Source organism: Ambystoma mexicanum, chromosome 1p, assembly GCF_040938575.1.
Source record: "Ambystoma mexicanum isolate Mex_15411 chromosome 1p, UKY_AmexF1_1, whole genome shotgun sequence".
Taxonomy (NCBI): domain Eukaryota; kingdom Metazoa; phylum Chordata; class Amphibia; order Caudata; family Ambystomatidae; genus Ambystoma; species Ambystoma mexicanum.
This window is the reverse complement of record NC_090921.1, coordinates 1,242,475,452-1,242,497,090: the sequence shown is the minus strand read 5'-3', so window position 1 is coordinate 1,242,497,090 and position 21,639 is coordinate 1,242,475,452. Positions and strand designations below refer to the sequence as shown.

General features: G+C 42.6%; 1 long non-coding RNA gene across 5 annotated transcripts in view; it reads left to right on the top strand.

Moving 5' to 3' along the window:
* LOC138452593 (uncharacterized) overlaps window positions 1–21,639 on the top strand; it is a 280,058-nt gene that overhangs the window by 29,135 nt on the left and 229,284 nt on the right. For all 5 annotated transcript variants that reach the window (XR_011260254.1, XR_011260264.1, XR_011260258.1 and 2 more), the window contains exon 5: window positions 4,516–7,232. This is a non-coding gene — a long non-coding RNA (uncharacterized lncRNA). The remainder of the gene's footprint in view (window positions 1–4,515; window positions 7,233–21,639) is intronic.

Sequence of the window (21,639 nt, the reverse complement as noted above, 5' to 3'; positions counted from 1 at the left end):
CTGCCATCACCAGCAGAGGGAGGTGATTCAAATTTGTGACCACACTTTGAATCAAAACTTCTATAAGGGTCTAATTCATTGAGCGTTTAGCATGGTGAAATGTGACTTTGCACTGCCAACAAACATGCTCCACTGTGCCTAATTCACAGAGCGATTTGGCATGCGAACACCATACTTACCGCACACATATTTCCAAGAATCAGGCCCCAAATGTAGATCAGTGAAGTGCATACACCATTAAGGAACTTGCTTGCTTATCAACGCTTGAACATGCTCTGAAAATATTGCATGCATGTCCTCGTGCCGTGCACAGGTCAAAATGTTATTCAGAGCTTGAAGCGCTTAAGTTAAGGGGAGCAAGGTGGCAGAAATCCACCAGCCACCATTCATTAGATGGAAAAGGATGTACAAATCCAACTGGATCAGCTAGTGATAATGCACCCACCTAAAGCAAGCACAAGAGGTGAACTAGCTTCTCCACCCTGCATGCACCCACTAGCTAAAGGTGCACTATATAGCATCGCTCCACCAGTTACTATGCACCCACACAAAGAGCAAATCCTGCCCCTATGTGCACACAGAGAAAGGGTTGAACAAGCTATTAAGAAATCAATGAAGGGCAGGAGGCAATACTGTTCATTTAGCTGCTATGCAGACACCGAAAGAGATCACATGACATCATCAACAACAAGACATCTGGAAATGCAAAAGTGTTCTACATTCAGTCAGCCGTACCCCTCATCACACTAGTTTTTCCGGTTAACCACTGATTGTGTAAAGCACTGTTTCGCACATACTCACTTTACTCAGTTATACTATGGGTGGAGATCCTGAAAACATAGAGAAGACCTAAATTAGAGAAACCTGCACTAAGTGAATGGGCCAATGTAAGACTAATTAGAGAGCATTCTGTAAGAGCCAGTCAGGTGAACCCAATACTATCTGGATGCTACCTGAAAATGACAGTGGCAGCACTCTACCTAGTCCAATAGTGCCCAGAAGGTGGTAAGTATGTGGGGCAAGCAAGCATTTCACACTCTCATCCGTCCCTTTACTCTGGAGCCATGTCCAAAAGAGCTACCACCACCAACACATCCATGTCTACAGACATGTATGTTTTTTCAATTACCTGCTCTCGGAAAAGCCTCATTGATATAAAATAGAGACTGCCAACCAGCTTAGGCTGCCCTTCTCCAAACCCCCCATCAGGAACCTGACCCTCTAGAAAATATCACTATTCACTGCAGTCGCCCATCAGTGTATTGGCACAGCTGCATTCCTTTTTTCAGAACTGCATACATGTCCCATTACCTCAAATTACTTCCTGAAATCGGCACCCCATCTCACATTTTAACAATTTCCCTGATCTAGGCTTGAAACACTTGATACCATTAAGCTTATGATATCCACAGCACTGACAACTCAAAATAAGTAGATAAAAACATCTAGCATCTGCTCAGGGAACAGGGGGAATAATCGTGCAGGGCCCTTATTATGGAACAAGGGTGATATAAACTGGAGCCTAGAAAGGAAGGGACAAGGGTGATACTCAGAGGCTGGGTTAATTAGCAAATGTAATTCCAACTGATAGACCGATCGAGGGTACTGTGCAGCTAGGCAGGGTCCCGATCAGAGAACATGGGTGACATTCGGCTATGATCTTCTTAACCAGTGAGCAACCGTAACATCGAGCTAGGAGACCTGGTCAGTGGTATGGGCAAAAGCCAAGTATAGCCTCGATCCGAGACAAAGGTTGCTACCCAGCTAGAGTCATGGTTGTGACTCAGTGGGATCTTTTGTTGGAGCCTAATTAGCAAGAGAGATACCATCTAAAACGACAATAAGGAAAAAGGGGTGGCACCTGGCTAGGACCATGAGTAGGGCCCAAGGGTAACACTGGTTGGTCTAGAAAAGAAAGTAAGAGTGATATTCACCTGGTACAATGGTCAGATGATACTGTACCCCCATATGGCCACGATTAAGAAGCAAGTCTTACAAAGCCAGCTATGTCGGAATCGGATCCTTAAAAACAAGCAGTTGTGGTACCCATTAGGGTCCCGATTATAGAGCTAGAGCCTTGTTCAGGGAGCAAGAGGCGAACCCATCTACCTCTGTGATGATTAGGCAACGAGGACCCAGCTAACAGCCTGACCAATAAGCAAAGGGTTATGAATGACAATGCTGGGTTGTGTAGGAGGACCAATGTGATCATCATGTTTTCCAGTCAAAATATTCCTGGGAAAAATAACAGCAGCAATAATATTGTCACACTAATATTGACAGGCCAACAACATCCCCATAGCATGGCATGTCAGACCAATCAGATTCAACGATCGATTCGTTACTGTGTTCATACGCGGGAACCGTTTTTGACGTTAACCCAATTTCGATTAAATAATATTGCCCCAAAAGTCAATTAAACAAGTTTAAGTGTCTGGGGTCTCCAGGTGGGTTTTCACCTATGCTCCCTGTGAATGGTAATACTGTACCTGCCCCTTTATTATTTCTCCTTCACTATTATGTGCCACTGTTTGTTGATATCTCAGCCTCATGCCATAATGTCGGTTAGTGTAACTCCCTTTACATGGAAAGCCTTTTACAATTTCTGCACTTGTATTTATGGCCAAGCATATCGAATCCTGATCTAGCATGGCCTGTGTTATTTAATAGCATTTTAATTCATAATTGGCTTAGATATTTAGCACTCATAAACTATGATATACATTTTTTATGTCCGTTTTTTGTTTCATTCATTTAGATGCACCTTAATAAATAAAGTACATATTTATTTTAAAGGAGAACCCTTTACTGTGCTTTGGGATGATTTATGGACATTTTACCCCTCTATCCCTCGCGGCAAATGGCGGCCATTTTATCAACAGCTGCTGGTATTTTGGTTCAAAATCTCACTGAGAGGTGGCTGATAGAGCTGCATGAGGCGCTGTCTGTCATTTCGGCGCCAGCAGGCTTGTTTTTCATGACCCGGCGAGATTGGTAAAGCACGTGTTTTACTACTTCAGAGGATTTTCTTATTTGTGGCAGGTAGAGCTGGGGCATGGAACAAACTTACCATATCTGTCTACCCCACCCGCTCTGCCTGCCAAAATACAATGCATTACGGCTAGCATTGCCTTCATGGCATTAGATTATTATGGAATCTGACACTAGAAGCACTGTCTGCCTTTGGGCACCGCTATTAGGACTAGAGCAATCAATTCCACTTCATGCATGGCACCCTGTATTCTGGAAGTAAACCTGCAAGGTTTGAATACCTCCAGCAGGGTGCACTATCATGTGAGCCCCAATGCAGTACCATTCATTTTGCAGAAATGTAACAAAAGTTTCCATATAGGTGGAGACCCCAGTCTAGGCTACAATGAAAATTGCAAAAGGGTGTGAAAAGACATTATCACAAGGCCGAGCCCCAGAGAAAACAGGTCACAATGTCTAATCATGCATAACCTGGGGGTCCAACTTAATAAACACAAATGTATAGTTGCTCACTTGGAGAGCGGTCTGAAAGCAGATAGAGAAGCACAGTGGCAAATGGGTCAGTACTATTTAAACACATGTACAGTAGTCAATATCTACACTGCCCACAATGGAAAAAATTGACAAACAAAATATAATTAAAAGTAGAGCACTGACAGAACGGTTCAAACCCAGCTCACCAGACTGCCCCCTTTCACAGTAGAGTTTCCAGTTCCCCACACTACTAATTCTCTGGTTTTGAAGCATGGACAAATGTATGAGGTTAAAAACCTGTCAGTACATCGCCTCACTATGTGCAGGAGAACCCATGCTGTTTCCCTCCATTTTATGTGTCTCAGCCATTTTGTTTAAAACACACGTCCACACCTTTCATCTGAACAGTGCGTTTCAATCCTAGTCCATTTTAGCTCCTAACTGTTTACACTGAACACACACTAGAAGGGAGAGGACTGGCAGAGAGATTTGAATTCAGCTCACAAGGCATTCCTTTTTTTCAAACTCGAGTGTCCAATCCTCATCACTAACAGTGCTCCGGTAAAATACATACATATGCTTATACAAGCTTACATATAGCATACTCGTCACTGTGTGCCAGGCATGGCATTTAAGGCCTACAATGCAGGACAATAGATATGGTGACATGTTGGGTAAGATTACTGCTTTGCACTTTGACAATGTGGTGATAGTGGAGATGCCCAGTTAGATTTCTTTAAGGCATACCAGCGATGGGGGCGGTGGGAAATTAATGCGTGGCAGGTGGCTCGCCAAGGTGCACGGTATTGTTATGCAGCAAAGGGCATATTATGTGCCCGCCGAATTTTGAAATGTCAATGGCACATACAGTATATCATTAATGATACAACTGTATCTTCTTTTATTAAAAGAATGGCATCTGTATAGGTATTTAATTGGTTCTTTATTATTAGTGGGACTGCACCTGTTTTATACATATATATTCGTTGTGTATATCGAATTGTTCATCTATATAAATGTTTTCTAAAAATCTCTCATTCTTTTTTGCAGCTGCTCTACTGTCTTGTAGCAAAGGAGCCACATCCTCGAAGCATCTACATTTCCACTGTCCTGGCTTCTCTGAGAACATTGGAGGCCTGTGTGGAGAAAGGGAAGGTTTCTCGCTAAACATGTTTGTAGGGTCAATAAGTGGGCAGTTTTGCAAACATATTTTGCCTGGAGAGTTGGTTATAGGGACGATGTCATAATAGAAAATGACACTCTCCTGTCAGTGGGTAACTTTAAAAAATGCGATGTATTGTTGAACCTAACAGGGTTGTGTTCTACAGTATGGGGGGGTGCAAGATATAACAGAGGTGGGTCATCCAGGTGGGATAATTGGTCAGGGTCCGCTAAGTTAGTGGCCTTCCATTAGAGTTTGTTGGAATGACGTAGCAATTCAGACATTAAAACACTGCACATTGTACCAATATTTACACTATATTTATAGATAATACAATCTTTCAAAAACCCTACTGGGATTCCCCCATTACTGGCGAAGTGGCCCATGATTACCACCCCTTGATATGATCTTTAAAAACCTAGGCCCCCATCTTGCAAAGTTAACCGTACAACCCGCACATCCCTCAATGAAAGAGTTTAATAACTCCCCATGCTGAGTGATTGCTCTCAGCACCACTTGATAACTGATCTTTAACCCCTGCTGACAGAGCAAGTAACATTCATGTACCCTCACCCTGGTGAATGATATTCCTAAACTGCTCTTGTGGAGTAACCACTGACAGGCAGTGTCTATGGGGCGCTTTGGGGGGTTCAGTTTAGCTCTATATCCACATTCGCACACGGGTAACGGCGCTCAGCCAATCATGTGGCTGGAAGAGCGGGCAGGAATAGATATTTTCCGCCTGCTGTCCCAGCCACCCAAGGCCCTTCCCCGGGTGGAACCATTTTTTTGTTAATATGGGGAGGCAACAGGGAGCCTCTCCCTGTTGCCTAAATCCACCCCACCCACCCCCAAAATCCGCTGATCCCCATACCCATCCCCTCCCTCCATCCCCACTTACCTGCAGGAACAGAGCTCTGTGCTCCGGTCTCATCGCTCCTCCCATTTCCCTGTCTTTTTTTCCTTCCCTTTTCTTTTTTCCCAGGAGATTGGCTGCACACGCAGCGCGAATCTCCCTAGGAAAAATAATATAAGCCATTTACATCCTGGATGAATCCTGGGGTGCGAATGGCTTTCAAACCCACTCAGAAGGGCAGACATGGCCAGTAAAGGCCCACAGCCCGAGCTGAGGCTCCTGAGCGGGCATAAAAGTCACAATCATGCACCTCGTGATGCTGACACAAGTGCTGATTGTTTAGATTCTACTTGTCACTGGGATTCAGAAATCTGCCATTCACCCAGAGGATGAGCTTCTTGCCTGTGTGCATAGCTCAAGAATTGAATACTCTTTACGAGACTACATATCATAATTAAAGAGTTATTTTGCAGAGGAAGTCTTCAATACCACACACATCTTGGTAAACGTTATTCTGGAAGGACACTAGGGCTTCAAATAATATCACAAAATGAATATTACAAATACACGTTAGGTTCCATACACAGGTGGGAGGGAAATGGCTGCCAGGAATGATGCAACATATCAGGTCAACGGTACTGCCCAGAGCAATGAGATAACTCACAACAGCCACGAGAAATAATATGTCTTGGAACAAACTGCAACAAAGACTCTGGAGACATTGACATCTGTAAATGTGCACAAGGGTTTACACAAGCAGCCGTCCTTTCTTCTGAAGCGTGTGGCCTATCAAAACTATTCTGGCATGCTTTCGCTTGGCATGCCTTCACCTTGGCTATCCTACTACTGATGACCTCTGCCTCTTCTCTATATCCTTTCCAGCCCATCCTATGCTGTGCATCTCTGTTTACCTGGCCTGCCTCGCTTCCATCTCTGGATAACTCTGCACACACTTATGTACCTGTTTCATTTCTGCTCTACCTTTCTGTAACCTGCATTCCTTGACAGGGTCGAGCTCTATTGGTTGAGTGATACAACCTATCCATTCTACATTTCTATGTATTTGGATATTTTTATTTCCTATATCTTCGACTCTACAGCTCTCTGTATATTTCTACTTTCCATCTTTTTCTTATGCTGTTTGACTAATGTATATTTTATATGTGACTCCATATCTTAATTTCTGCCTGTTATCTGTATGTTAATCCCTGCTACTCTCTGTACAACAACCATTGTTGTGTTTGCATCCCTGTTCAACATAGATCTCATTCACTCCTATAGTATTTACCCTATCTGTCTGTATATCTATTGCATTTACCCTATCGCTTTGTATATCTACTGCATTTATCTTATCTCTGTATATCTATTGCATTTATCCAATCTCTCTGTATACCTACTGCATTTATCTTATCTCTGTGTATATCTATTGCATTTACCCTATCTCTATACATATCTACTGCATTTATCTTATCTCCTGTATATCTATTGCATTTACCCTATCTTTATTTATATCTATTGCATGTTACCTATCTCTCTGTATATCTATTGCATTTACCCTATCTCTGTTCATATCTACTGCATTTACCCTATCACTCTGTATATCTACTTTGTATATCTACTGCATTTGCCCAATCTATCTGTATATCTATTACATTTGCACTCTCTTCTCCTTTATAGCTACTGTGTTTACCATATCTGTCTGGATGGAGCTGAGGTGGTAGTAAATGTTTTAAGGCCATTACACAATAGGTAGGATCATATCATGTATGCTTCTCTGTGGCTTTGCCATTGGTGCCCATAAATGGCCCTGGTTTCACAAAGATTCTAGATTTAAAGGTTAGTACTGGTACGTCTACACTGCAGAGGCTGCCGGACAGTGTTCCATGAAATGTTCTGTACAAACATTCTCAGGCTGCAGTTTTGGAGATTTTTATTTCTGGCTACTAGGTGGCGCTTATGCCAGAACTATTGCTTTGGAGTTTAGATAGGAGGGAGGTGAGATGTGAGGAAGGAAATATAGCTTGTGGGCTTTGTTTGGTTATTTACACACCGATTCACTACCTATGGCCAAGCTCATCCCTATGCCTATTTCTACCTGTGACCTACCCCACCCCACCCAAAACACATCCTCCTCAGATCTCTTTGCGCTAGTTCTATCAAGTAGTAATAGCAAACTCTGTGCTTTATATGGACTGCCAGTGTTATTCCAAATAGTGTTCTGAGAGGTAATGTTTTTAATTGCAGCTGAAAATGTTCTACAGGTGGAATGCAAATGCCAAAACCAAGTGCCCATTCAGCCGCTTAATTTGTCCTCACATTTGTTTCACATGTGTTACTTGCACTGAAGTCCTGTTAAAAATAATCGTTGGCAAAGCCCATAGTTTTGACATGTGTATTGGTATTAGGCATTTTCCAGGCTTTGCTATGACATGATCAGGTACTTACTCCATTTTCCAGCTGTTGCCATTTTGCGGCCAGATAGTACCATTATGTAAGTGCCTGGCACATGCCTATCCTAGGCCTACACAAAAGCCCAAACTGTTGGCCTTGCCAATGTTTGTTTAGGATAGTGAGTGAACAGGTTAAAACGTGCTACATTGTAAGACACAAGGATGTTTCCAGCTTCTTTTGTATTTGCATTATGGACACTCAACAGAACGTCCCACAGTAAAAAGATGTCTAGCACTTTGGCTCCTACTCCTGTAGACATACACACATGCGATCAGTTTTCTCCATTATGTATGTCTGTGAAGCATATCTGCACTACCTGTGTTTGATCTTCTCATGCCTGCTACACTCCATCATCTCTGTGAACCTGTGCTATATCATCCCTGTATCTTGTCATGCCTGCTCCATTTCTATACTCTAGCTCTAAATACTGTGTCATATCTGCCTGATATTCTGTACTACCTTCTGCAATTCTGTTCTTGTTCTCTCTATACTTCTCTAAGGCACCCACAGGCTTTGCAGTGCTCTCCATTCTTCTGTTTCTTCTCTCTATGCATTCATATGTTCCGCTCAAAAGCTCTGGGCCTCCTGTCACCTCTGTCTATGTTTTCATCAAGCCTTGGGGAAGGCGTTCAAGAGGCACCTCCATGGGAGCCAACCCCTCACCAGTGTCTCAGGAGTAGCGGAGTATTCCCGAGTATCCACAAGCCTTTTCCTCCTCACCTGCATTTCAGCTATCCCTGTTTTAATAAAACACAGAGGCATTCACTCTGAATCCTCTGCCTTGCTGTGAACTGTCTCTTTTCATTTTTCTATCTCCTCTCTTGCTTTGGCCTGCTCCTGCTGCATACTCCATTCTCTCTTGTCTACTGTCTCACGTGCACACCAAGGACTCTGCCAACACTTGCACAAAACGACACACCTCACGCTTTTCCTTCGCATCGCCAGAACTGGTGCTTATATTTCACTTGCCCTTCTGCTGTGGCAAGCTTTTCCCCGAGAGTGTGATGCCGTAAGCATCATGCAGACCTCTAGTCATGGCTGTTATTCAAAGAGTGTGCCTTGTCAAGGTATGCAGTAATAAAATCGTGGCAAAAATGTTGCCTGTGCAAAGAATCGCTGCAAAAATGCTGTGGTTTGACCTGCTAAAGGTGTACCCTGTTATACCATTTAAGGGGAGCGGATTTGCGGGGGTGTCCCCACTCCCCTTAATTGGTAATGGGTCTGAGGGTTGCGGGGGTCCCCCCGCATCCTTTCATGGATTGCGGCGCCAAAACCACTGCCTTTTTGCTGCAATTGTTTGTGTAAATGGCCATTTTGTCCGTGATTTAAACACATGGAACCCTTGGCAATACAGGAGGCTTTGAGGTGCCCTCATCTCTACAACACAGGAATTGAGGACTTTTGGAAGATAATATGGAAAGGATTACCCTGGGCATGGTTAGATGTTGTCAAGTAAAGTAGATGTCAAGGAGCGATGCTTACTTCAAAACAGTCAGAGGAAGACAATGAGTGACATTGAAGGCACAACAGCCAAGTATTGAGTTGTTTTGCCATGCTCCTGCCGAACACAGTGGGTGTGGTAGAAGTGTAAGATATTTGTATTTGTAAGATATTGTATTTATATACAAAGGTGTGCAAACAATAACAAATACGTTAGCTGTGAAAACTACTTTTCCTCGTGGCTCCTTACCATTTCACCAGGTTCCTTAATTCACCCGGAAAACAAAAGATACAAATGAATAGGTCCAAGGATGCAAGGCTCAGAACAACACCTCCACATGTATTATCAAACTCTGCATTGCTAAGGAAGGAATCACTCTTCAATAGTATGTTGTAGAGATAAATATCATTTTTATATATTAAAGTTGCGTGCAAAAAGACATAAATCCAACATTTAGAGAAATTAAGACATCAAAATGGTTTGCTAAAACAGAACAATCAGACAATAAAACAGAAAGATATTTACAACACAGAGTGCCAAAAAAACATTTTTTGGGACAATCTCCAAATTGTGGTGTGTGTAACAAACCCGACTCCTATTAGGATTTGCCAAGAAATTCACATATTGCAGTGTACATATTCAAGTCAACATTTGTGGAAAACACATAGAACAATGGTGGGTACACAAAATTATTTTTCTTGCGTAAACAGCATTAATGTGCTGTAGTTTTGGGGGGAGTAGTGTGTCTACACCAGGTGTTTCAGCCATTTGTAGGTGGGCTAGGTGTGCCTCATCTTTAACACGGCCTTCATCAGGACGGAGTTCTGTGTAGATTGACGTCTGTGCTATGTTAATAGATTTCACAGGCGCTAAATTTGAGATCTGCTAGACGCATGGGCTGGTCTCTGTATGGTCCTCTCGCTGGAGGTCGAAAAATGCTGATCCAGGGTGGTATCAGTGGGAAACAGACACGGCTTGCACAGCTGTGAGGGTTGCAGCATGGGCAGCCTGTCTACCAAAAAAGTACGAGCTGGAGCTCCTCAGGCTGCTATGTCACAGTTGAGACTGCAGGGGCCTGACTGCAAAGGATCCCAGCTGCCATGCAGCTCCCCTAAGTGTATGGGAATGTCAGCTCAAACCTCACTTAGATCTTAGCATGGACCCTATGAGGAGATCAACGTGACTTCCCCTCTGGTTGCTTACAGACTCTTACAGTGCTCAGCTGCAATGTTAGGTGCAGAGCATACACTGCCTTAAAGCATTTGCTAATGCACAGACCAAACATTTTTTTCCACAGCTTCCTACTTTCACCTGTAGCTATTCTCAGGAAATCCGATCCGTAAAAGACTTTTGTCCTCCTCCGAGGATGGAAGCTGGAGAGGTAGGGTGCAGTGTGACAGGCATTTCTCATGAGCGCTTTGCATGGTGTGCGCCAAACACCACCTACTCCAGCGTTCAGGATCCCCTCTTCTTAGACTCATTAGTCAGGAGCAATTAAAGATGACCTCTAGGCAAGATCGTCCCTTTTCCTGGAACATGCTCACAATTTCCACCAAGTCAGAGCAGTCTAGATCTAGAATGCATGGCACACTCTTAACGTATGGAGATCATAGGAAGAGCATGAATAAGTTGAAATATCCTCATGAGGCAAACAGACTGGACCTTAGTCTCACATCATCCCCCCACATATTGTGATTTGCAAAGATGAGAAAAAAACAAGAATGTATACATCACGACCTCAACCACAAGCCTTTACCATCCCCCATCACTTTCATGTTCATCCAACTTAATTCTCCCATGCACACAGGCCTGTATATTCAGCGTCCTGTCTGACAGTGAATGCCATCCACTCCACTACCATTTATCAAGGATCCACAAGGTCTTCCCACCCCGTCACCATCCTTGAAACTAAAATATTCCTTGAGAATGATGTCAGTGAACTATATTTTTCTACCAGTATCCTCCTTGGTCTCCTCAAATACTCTTTTCAGTACTTCAACAATGGCCTCAACATTTGTCACTTGCACCCTACATTACAAACCTGATTGTTACCCACTTCCCAATAAGGTACGAAGCTGGTTGCCTCACTGTCCACCACTCATTTCTTTACTTTTGAATTCTACTCTTCGCCCACGGGTAGCGGAGGCAGGCAGCCGCTGCACCTTGAGTCACCTGGTCGGATCTAAAATCATTGACTGCCGCATTATTTCCAAATACCCCCACACTCGAATACACCCCAATGACGGTGGTCATTCTCTCCTCTGGCTCCACAATACTTGATGTTTTCCCTTCTTAGTCTAGATTACTGCCGTGCCCATTTGCTTCACAGCAGGCAGCTCCATTTAATGACTTAAATCTTTCAATATGGCAGATATATTGCAGGTACATTGATGGTCTAAGGGCCTGACCTGATCACTGTTAGCTCAATTAGGCAATGAGTTTTGATGTCACCCAGTGCTGTCAACATTTATGTGGCAATATTTCTGATTGGGATGCTTGATGTGAACAATACGTAACTGTAAATTGTGATCCAAAGCTTGAAGATAATAATAGCACCACAATCATTCCTGACCCTGTACACCTCAAATACGTGTCACTCTAAAAAGGAGCCGACACATCTTGAATATTTGCCCTCCATCCGATCCGTGGGAAGAGTATGGAAACACTTTGCTAAGCGCAGAGATATTGTGTGGATGACCCGCGAGGTTCCGAATAGGACAGAAAATAAATAGTTAATTCCAAATTCACATCTGTCAGTGACGCTGCTAATGCCAACACAGATACCTGAGAGAGGTTGTGTACTCTCTTGTCCTGTCCCCGATAACCAGGCATCATATGCTACTATACTTGTGTTACTGTGCTCCAGTCACTTTTGACTCTTTGAGGAATATTGGTCTTGCAAGCATCACTTAAGGAGTGCAAACAAGTCAGTGGGTTGTTTCTACTTCCGGCCACAAATGACGTTTCTTATCAATGTAACTGCAACGTCACCTCAGGTCCCAACCACGTCCTTGGTAACACATTAGGGAAGGTAGAAATAGGTTTCTACGTTCCATCCTTCTGGTACAAAACAGGCTCCATACTCTCAAATGTAGAATCTTCCTGTACAGACCTGCCTATGGGCTAGCAGTCTGTGTGTTCCATTAGTGACTCCCATTGCAGTAGTCAGTGAGTCAGACCATGGGTCGACTCTTCATCCCACCTTCTCAATACTGCACATACGGCTCTGAAAGCAAGGGACTGCCCACTCTGCAAAAGGGCCCCTATGACCTGCTGAAGCTCCAATGGTGGGGGCTCCGAGACATGCACAGAGCAGCAAACATTGGCACACTTAACTCAAACGCAGTCCCACCACTCCATGGCTCTGGTGGGCAGTTGAATTATCACCGTCCTGGTTCCAGTTTGGAGCAAGCCTCCATCCCGGCTGTGCCCAGTTGCAAAAGTTCCCATTGAACTAGGGGACTGCACAACGCAGCCATGTTTCCTAGCTGTGCTATTAGGGAGTGTGAGATGTCAAGGACTCTCCTGAAGGGTAGAGCCTGGTTTGGGTTATGAAACCTATGTTTGCCTGTCTACCTTGCCATAGTGACGTTGAGTACAGTAGCCTTCACCCTCCCAGTCTTGCCCACCATCATGTGAACCATTTTGTCACTGAGACTCAGACAAGGTTGGACTGGAAAGCAAAATAAAAGGTGTCTCTATTCACGACAATGTGTGACATTTCACAATAAACTATTCAAAAGTTATCAAGGGCACATTATTTGGAGAACATTTGTGGGAAAGGATGGATTTTGATGCACATCTGGTATGTAACTTTGGTTAACACTGCCAACTACACAATGCACCTAGTAATGAAAGCGGCCCACATTGACCCAGAAAACTGTCAAACACTATCCTGTCTGGCGTGTCTGGCGGGACCTTTGGACGGTCTCCTGTTGCCCTATCGGCCAGTCCTAGCCTGGACTGCCAGACAGTATGCTCCAGGGCAACAGCACATGCGCTCTCCCTGTGCCACTACTAGGCGGATGTCACCTGTTCTGGGAAGTGCAGAGCTAATCCCTCAATTTTTGGTGTCCACACTCGCCAGCATAAGTGTTCTTCGAGAAACAAATAGAATCATGTTGCAGGCTAAATTACCAAACATATAGGGGTTGTTCGTTTTTGGCAATTTCAGGCAATTTTAATTTTTTGATAGGGCACCAAACAATCCGTCCCCCAGAAGTCCACCCGGTCTCAAAGCATCCTCCTGCCAGAACGGGTTGGTCAAAGTAATAATATATGTGATTGTGATAACATCCATTGAGGAAGGACATGGGAGAAGAGGAATTTACCACTATATTACCAACGAATGAAAATATGATTTAGATTTACAGAGGTTTCATTCAAACTTAGCAAGCCAATATGATGGTCAGCAAAAGGAACCTGCAATAGAGACGGTGGTGTTGCCGTAGTAACCCAGGGTTTCCTGCTGGGAGACAGGAATGGGAAATGTGACGTCTGATCTAGAATGTTATACATGGAGAGTAACCAAATCATAAGGAGCAAAGACCCCATAACTAAGAATTGCCCTCAGAAATAGAGAATTACCACCAGAAAAGTTGTTTTAAAGGATCGGAAGGTGAGCAGGGTGGGGAGTCAACAAGGTTGTTGATGCTAGCAAGAATACATTTGTATTAAGGTTATTAGAGGATAGGCTAGCAGTAGGCTAGCAGTACTAGGGGTATGCGTGATGCAGTAATGGGCGGCAGGACTCGAGGGATAGATTCTTGGTACAATGTATCAATCAAGGGAGAAGGGATGCAGCCATTACAAGGCTATGTTGGCCAAATAGGCTCTCCGATAGCCTAAGCTACGGTGCATGAGATAGCTTCTTAGACCAAGACCAGACCAAGGCGCATACGGACAATCTGGTACACCCGCTAAGAACCATACCTAACTATTCAGCTGCACTCCAGATACTTCTAGAAACAATAGACACACACTCGCACACGCATACACAACCACACAAACACACCACAGTGCCCGGAATAGTCTGAAAACTACATTATGTACATTAAAGCTACATGTAACAGAAACGATTACAAATACAAGTGACCTGGAGCCCACCATTACATGCACTCAGATGAGAATAACTGCAGACATCCAAACGTAATGAAAAGAGAGAGGGCAGTATTACAGATGTAGTCCCTGGGCTGGGCTCCAGGCAACTGCACAGAAGCCAGTGTTCTTAGGATGAACCAAAAAAAAGCGTCTGAATCTGCGTGGTATCCACAAGTGTTCCTCTCCTCAGGACCTTTCTTCTAAAAGGTCACAAGTGGTAAACTCGGGCTAGTAGCCAACCGCTTGAGCCAAAGAACCCTGGTGCAAACAGCTTTCTCAGAGAAATGGAAATGACAAGGGGAAAGGTGGCCAAGCTGAGGCTCTCTCGGCTTTCACCTTACATTTATTTTGGTATGGTTAGTTGAGTGTTGAGACATGAAGTGACCATTGCACCGTCCACTGCCCAGCTGCACCTCTGAAATGGCAACCCTCTGATTAAATGGTCGTCTTCAGCGGAGATAGGCAGGGACCACCTGTGTTCCTCCTTCTGTCCAATCGGCATGTAGGTATGGTTTCAGTTTCATATACCTCATACACCAAAGTAGGTGGGAAGCAAGAGAAGAGCGTGCAACAACAATATGATACAAAACCATGGATGCCGTAAAAAGGTTCTACGTCTATGGATACAGTTAGAAGGTTATGGAAGGGAAGGGAGACAGGCAGGGGATGTAGGTTAGGATCGAAAAGGCAGAACTAGTCTTAGTCAGTGCTGCTCATTCTATTATTGAAATTCTTACAAGCCAGCACCTGTAGAAAATTAGAATTTCTCCCAAAGTCACTTTTCAAGATCTGTCACTTCCCAAAATCCAGTCAGCAGCCATCTTGTGATCCCCAGAGAAAAATAATCTATTCCTAAAATGTGTCACTGCTACCGGCTCCATACAATAAAACGGGGAGCTGGAAGGCCTCAGGAAGAGACTGCATGACATTCCACTTCACCAAATCTGTTCAGCACAGATAGGGCATTGAAGTGCTTCTCTTTAAAAAGGGGCATTCTTGATGAAGGGTTGGCCAAACCTTCTTTGTGGCACAGATTGTAACATACATAAAGGGGCAACTATAATTTGCCCCCAACAGGGATGGCACCATCCCAATCACTCACACGCACGCACGCACGCACGCACACACACACACACACACACCCACACCCCCCCCCTTGCCTCAGATGCACGCAGATGCACATGTGGATCAGAATCAGAAGCTGGTGTAACGTGTGGCAACTCTCTCTGTGACTCACCAATGATATCGTATGGAACTGAAGCTCAACAAATGTTCAAGCCCTAATCTCCTTAGATGCAGTTTGACCCTACACCGCACAGATAACTTCCAGCACACAAGCACAGCCTTTCTGGGAAGGGGCTGCATTAATATGATCATAAAGTAGCCAGCAAAAAGGTGGGCTGGAGGGATCTTAGAAGAGAGAGCAGAACAAACAAAAAAAGATGATCAGAACCAAACAAGCAGTCCAAACATACATGGGCTTGTTACCACAAATGTACCAGACCCATGTTTGAGCTCCATTTTAATAAAGTTATCATGGTTACAAAAAGTATCACTTTCCATCTGGGGATTTCCTATTATCTCCTTCCCACAATGCCCTTCTAATGTTTGAACATAATATTGCTACTCTGTGCATTTAAAACCAATTCTCATTTGCTCTCCCGGCTGGTCTGTTTGCAATGCATGGCCACATGCTGGTGTATTGCTGAATTTGCAGCCGTTTGTGTCCCTTGTACCCACATCCAGGGATTAGAAGAGCCAAAGAAGACCGTTTAGTGCACTGCATGTCTGGAAGCAAGTGACATGGTCTCTTAGAGCACCCCTCTGCCATAGTATTGTCCTTGTTTGTCTTTTCTTACTTGGTTTTCTATAATATACCTTCATTCTCCGATATCATTTTGTAATCCTTATCGTCTGTCTTCTTCTTTTGATAGCTGCATCTATTTTTCACATGGGCTTAAGTTCTTTATCTGCCTTTCTTTGATGTATTCGTCCTTTTTATGCTTCTTCAATTCTTCCTTTCTTTCACTTGCTCAGCTGATTTTGTCTTCTTTTTTGAAATGCTGTTTTATGTATGTTTTATTTTTGTTTTTCTGTTTTCTACTTCTGGCTTGGTATTTCCATTGTCCTGCCGTGATATCTTCACCGACTTTATCAATATGTTCTCTCTCTCTCTACTCCTTCCTTCACTATCTACTCTCGGATTTCTTTCACTCTCTTTATTTGGCTTCTTTATATTTCCCCTTTGCCCATATTTTTTCTTTACCTTTTCCCTGCTTTTTGTGATGGGTTTCTGTCTTATTTCTTCCCTGTTGTTCTATAGCTGCGTGCATCTTATTAACGATTCCTCTTTTCCCATGGCCTTTTAAGCCTATGTCATCTTCTGTTTTCTCTTTTTTTTCCACTAACTCGTATTAGCTCTTTTGGCCTTCTCCTTTTTTTATGTATATACATTTTCCAAAAGAGTTTCAGCCCATGTGTCCACATTACACCTCTTCTTCTCCCACTTCTTTTTCAACATCCTTATCCTTTCTTCTATTCCACAGATTTCTTTTCTTGTCTGTCTTCTTGCATTTCTATCTTCTTCTCAGCACTTTAACTTTATTCATTTGTCTTTTCATATGCTTCTTCTTCATTTTTCCACCACATTTCCTTCATATCTGCTTGCTTGTTAATCTTTTTGTTTTTAATTGTCACTTGCCCCATTTTAAATGTACTCATCTGTCTTTCTGTCTTGTTTGTCTCATTTGTCTCCCTTCTCTCCGTCCACTTCATGCCTCTTTTTTCTGTATCCTGTTTTACCCATTTCTGCCTTTACTAGCTTTTTCCTATTTTGTATATTCATGCACTTTTCCTTCTTCTTCCTTTTTATCTGTCCTCTTGCTTCGTCCTCCTTCGTCTTCTTCGTTGTTCTCATTCCACTTGTTGTCCTTTGTCTTGTGTCTTATTCTACTTCTTTATTCTGTTTCTTTCGACATAGTCTCAATCATTCTGCCTTTTCCATTTCATGCTTTCCAATACTCTTCTATCCTCATCTCTTCCTTGTCTTTCTATTTTCTCAATTTTCATCTTCCCTGTCCATTTATCTGCCCAAATCACCCTTTTCTTCTTCTTCCTCGCCCCTTGCATTCTTCTTATCTCTTTAAATGTATCTTATTGGTTTGTGGTCATGTCTCTTAAATCTACTTCCTATTATTTTGACATCTTCCTTTTCTTCCACTTCTTTCTCATCTTGTGTCTTCTTTCTTTGTACCTGCATAGTCCATCTTGTTCTTTTGGTACTTCTCCCTTTGCCTTCCATTCTTTAATTAATCTTCACACCTCCTCTGCCTATAACTGCTCCCATTTTCCTTCTTCATTCATATTTTTTTCTTTCCTTGTCTACCTCCTTCTTTCACCCTTACCTTCCCCTGTTAGGTTGTCCTATTCCCTACTTCCCTTTTATCTTCTTTATTTATCCTTTTCAATGCACTTCTTCTTATCTTCACTTCCTTTACATCCATTTTCATCATTTTTCATCCTCTGTATTTGTTCTATTGTACCTTCTTCACCATTTCTCTTGTTCCTTCCTTTTCTTCCTCTATTCCTTCCTACTGATCTTGGTAGCTTGTATTCCCATTGTTCTTCCTCTTTCTCTGTCTTAATATTTTTGTTAATTTGCATCCACCTTTTTTCTTCATTCGCTGCTTATTTTTACTCCATGATCTTTTTCCACTTCCATTTGTCTTTCTTCTTCATCTGCCTCTTCATCCATTGCTGCCTTTCCCTTTATGTGCCTTTTTTCCCATCCATGTGCTGCTGTTTACTTCTGTTATATTGCCTTTCTTTAATGTTGTCTTCTACTTTTTTGTATTCGTTGTCTCCCCCGTTCTTATTCAATTCACTGCCATGTTCTTCATCTTTCTTACTCTGTTTTATCTTTCCCATCTTCCATCTTATTTTACCTACCTTTTCCTTCTTTGGATTCTGCTTATCCTTTATTCCTATTTCTTCCTTATTACATACTATTTATTTCCTTTTTTTCAATGTTCTTGTTTTCCCTCCGCTCTTCTGCGTGTCCCAATACCTCCTTATATTGCCTGTACGGTCTCATCTTCTCTTCATATGTTTTGCCATTTATATACATAATTCTTTTTCCTGCCTGAAATTCACCTCTTCCTTCTTGCTTTTCCTTCTACTTCCACTTCCTCTTGTGTTTATCACATTCCCTTTCTTCCAACCTATCTTTCCTACTGTGTATTCTTCTTCTAGTTCTGTATTTTTGTATTGAAAATATTTAGAACCTTTCTGTTGATGTTACTTCCTGTTTCTCGATTCTCTTCATCTTCCAATCTTCTGTCTTCTTCTTCTTCTTTCTCTAGTTCTTTCTGTTTAATGTGTTCTAAACTTCCTTCTATTGCACCTTTTACTTCTATGTACCTCATTGAGCTTCAAACTGTGAGGCTGTCCCACCCAAGGGGGCCTGACAGATGTCCGGGTGGGTGGGGCACAAGGCTCTTTAAAAAGGAAGTGCAGTGACTGCTTTTAAGAGACAAAATAAGCAGATATGGCATCTGGGGGGTTTTGATAATAAGATTTTTACTCAGGAGTGGGTTGGCAACAACATCTTTAGTCAAGGGAGGGCTCAGCATAACAAGGTTTGACTACCACCAATCAACCTCTTTTAACTTTGTCGTTTTGCCTATTCTTCCTCTACACATGTCTTTGACATCATCTTTCTTTCTCCTGTTGTTCTTTGTTAATCCTTCATGCACATATCTATCTATCAATCCATCTATGGTGATGAAGAATGCACAGAGCTTCTTTGCGTTTCATTGAAGTATATTCAATATTACATTTCCCCCGCTGCCTCCTCCATCAACCTTACTTCTCCTCACTTTGTCTTTGTATTCCAAGTTAGCTGCAGACCCAGCATACAACACATCTTTCCCCTTTCAGAACACAGACACATATGATTTCTTCTACTTGTGGCAAATCTGTACATCCTAAAACGTAGAAATATATTTGTTATTACAATTTTTATTTATTCTACAATTTACGATAATTTAGCAACCCTGTTTAAGCCCCACCAACGTTTATCTGCAGTGAGTACACTTGTCGTGGCCACCCTTATGACCTTTATTGGCTTACTATACTTAGACCCTCCTTTATATACATTGTAAGGTAAATGTAACTTAACTGTCAAACCAGATTTGACACCCACATAACCGACAGCATTCTTCCGATCATAATTTCGTTTCAACTTATTCCTCACCTCCTTCATCACTTTGGTCCTTGCCACTCCCCTGAAACTCTCCCTCCTTTCATGTATCATGTTTTCTAAACACTGTGGACACCTGATACTTCTAGGGTACCTTCTCCTCATCAGAACAAAAGGAGGTTTGTTTGTGATTCGATTTGCCCTTTCGCTATTTGCATGCAGCATGTCATTTATTCCTGTATTCACATCCCCTCCTTGTCGCCATTTTGGTGATTAAGAATAAACAGAGCTCCTTCGTGTTTCATAGATGTTTATTCAATATGACAACACCCTCGCAAACCTCCTCCATCAACTTCCATTCTTCTCTCTCTGTCTGTCTCCGTCTGGCCTGGAATGCCATGGCCTCACTTAGAATGAGTAACTACAGAAATTCTAAACAAGTGGTAGACCCACCATACAACATGTATTGCTTCTTAGTAGTTTTCTTGACATATTACTACTTTTTCTTGATTAATTGTTGTCAATTCCTTTTTATCCGACTTATCTTCTATTATTTATTTCTTCAGCTGTATCTTATTTGTTTTCTTTTAGTCTCCCTTCTTCATCCTTCAGTCATATTTTTAAAGTCCTTCATGTGATATTGTCTTAGAAATTCCTCTTAATCCGGAACTACCTTGTTCCTGCCTTACCTTTTTTCTGATTCTTGAATTTCCAGCTTGCGTCTCTAACTCTTTTAGCTTTGTCTTCTTTCATCTTGCTCTTCAGCCTACATATTTAGCCTCTTATCTCTCCTTACTTTTTCCTCTTCTTAATTTTTCTGATTTTGATTTCCTTTTCCAGATTCCATGTATCCTTATTTTTCTGCTGTTGTTCTCCCCCTAGCAATGTTCTGTCCTCTTCCTCTTATTGTTCTTCATCATCCTTCTTTGGCATTTTTCGGATTTATTTCTTTTCAAACTGTGTGGTCTTATTTAATTTTCTTACTCTACGTTTTGGTTCAATCTTGTTTCCTGTCTTCTTCTACTCCTGTGTTCTTCATCGTAAGAATTTAAGCATCATTTTATTTCCTCGATACTTCTTCGTCCTTCCCTTTGCAACCAGATTATGTCCCCTTCGCTCTGCATTTTGTCTTTCTTGTCCTCTTCTATCCTATTTGTTTCTCCCCTATCTACTTCTCCTTCTCATATCTGTTTCTCCTTCTCCTATTGCCTTCTTCTTTTGTTTCTTCTATCAGCTCCTCATTCTACTAACTGTGTCTCCTTCTCAAATCAGATTCTCCGTCTTCTTCTCTGATATTCTTCTCCTTCTCCAATCTTATGTTTCTATCAGCTTCTCCTTCTCCTCTATTTTCATCCTTCTCAATCTCCTCTCAATGGGCCTCATTACAACTCAGGCGTTAAGGGTTAACGCCGTCGTTAACCCTTAACGCCTGATTCCAATTTTAACGGCTGCTTTTAGCAGCCGTTAAAATCCATGGCGCTAAACCGCCTTGGTGCTAATTACGGCACCTTAATATACGGTGCCATAATTAGTGCCTTCCCCACTCCCATTATGCCCTATGGGGCAAAAATGGGAATGGTGAAGGGTATATGGGAAATGGGGATTTACCGCCCCACTCACCTTGGAATGGGGCAGTAAATCCGCCATCCACCATGGTGTAAACATATTTTACACCATGGTGGTAAAGTTGGTGTACTTACCGCCTGGGTCGTAATGACCCCAAGTGTCTCCATCTACTTCTCCTGCTATCTGCCTCACTGATCTGCTTCTCCTTCTCCTATCTGACTCTCTTTCCCACACACCTGTTTTTCCTTCTACCTGCTTCTCTTTCGGCTTTCTGCTTTTCCTTCTTCCATATACTTCTCTTCCCCCTTCTCCACTATGTTTCTCCTCTCAGATTTTCGTTCTCCCCCTTCTCTTATCTGTGTATCCTTCTATCTGGTTCTCCAATTCGCGTCTACCCT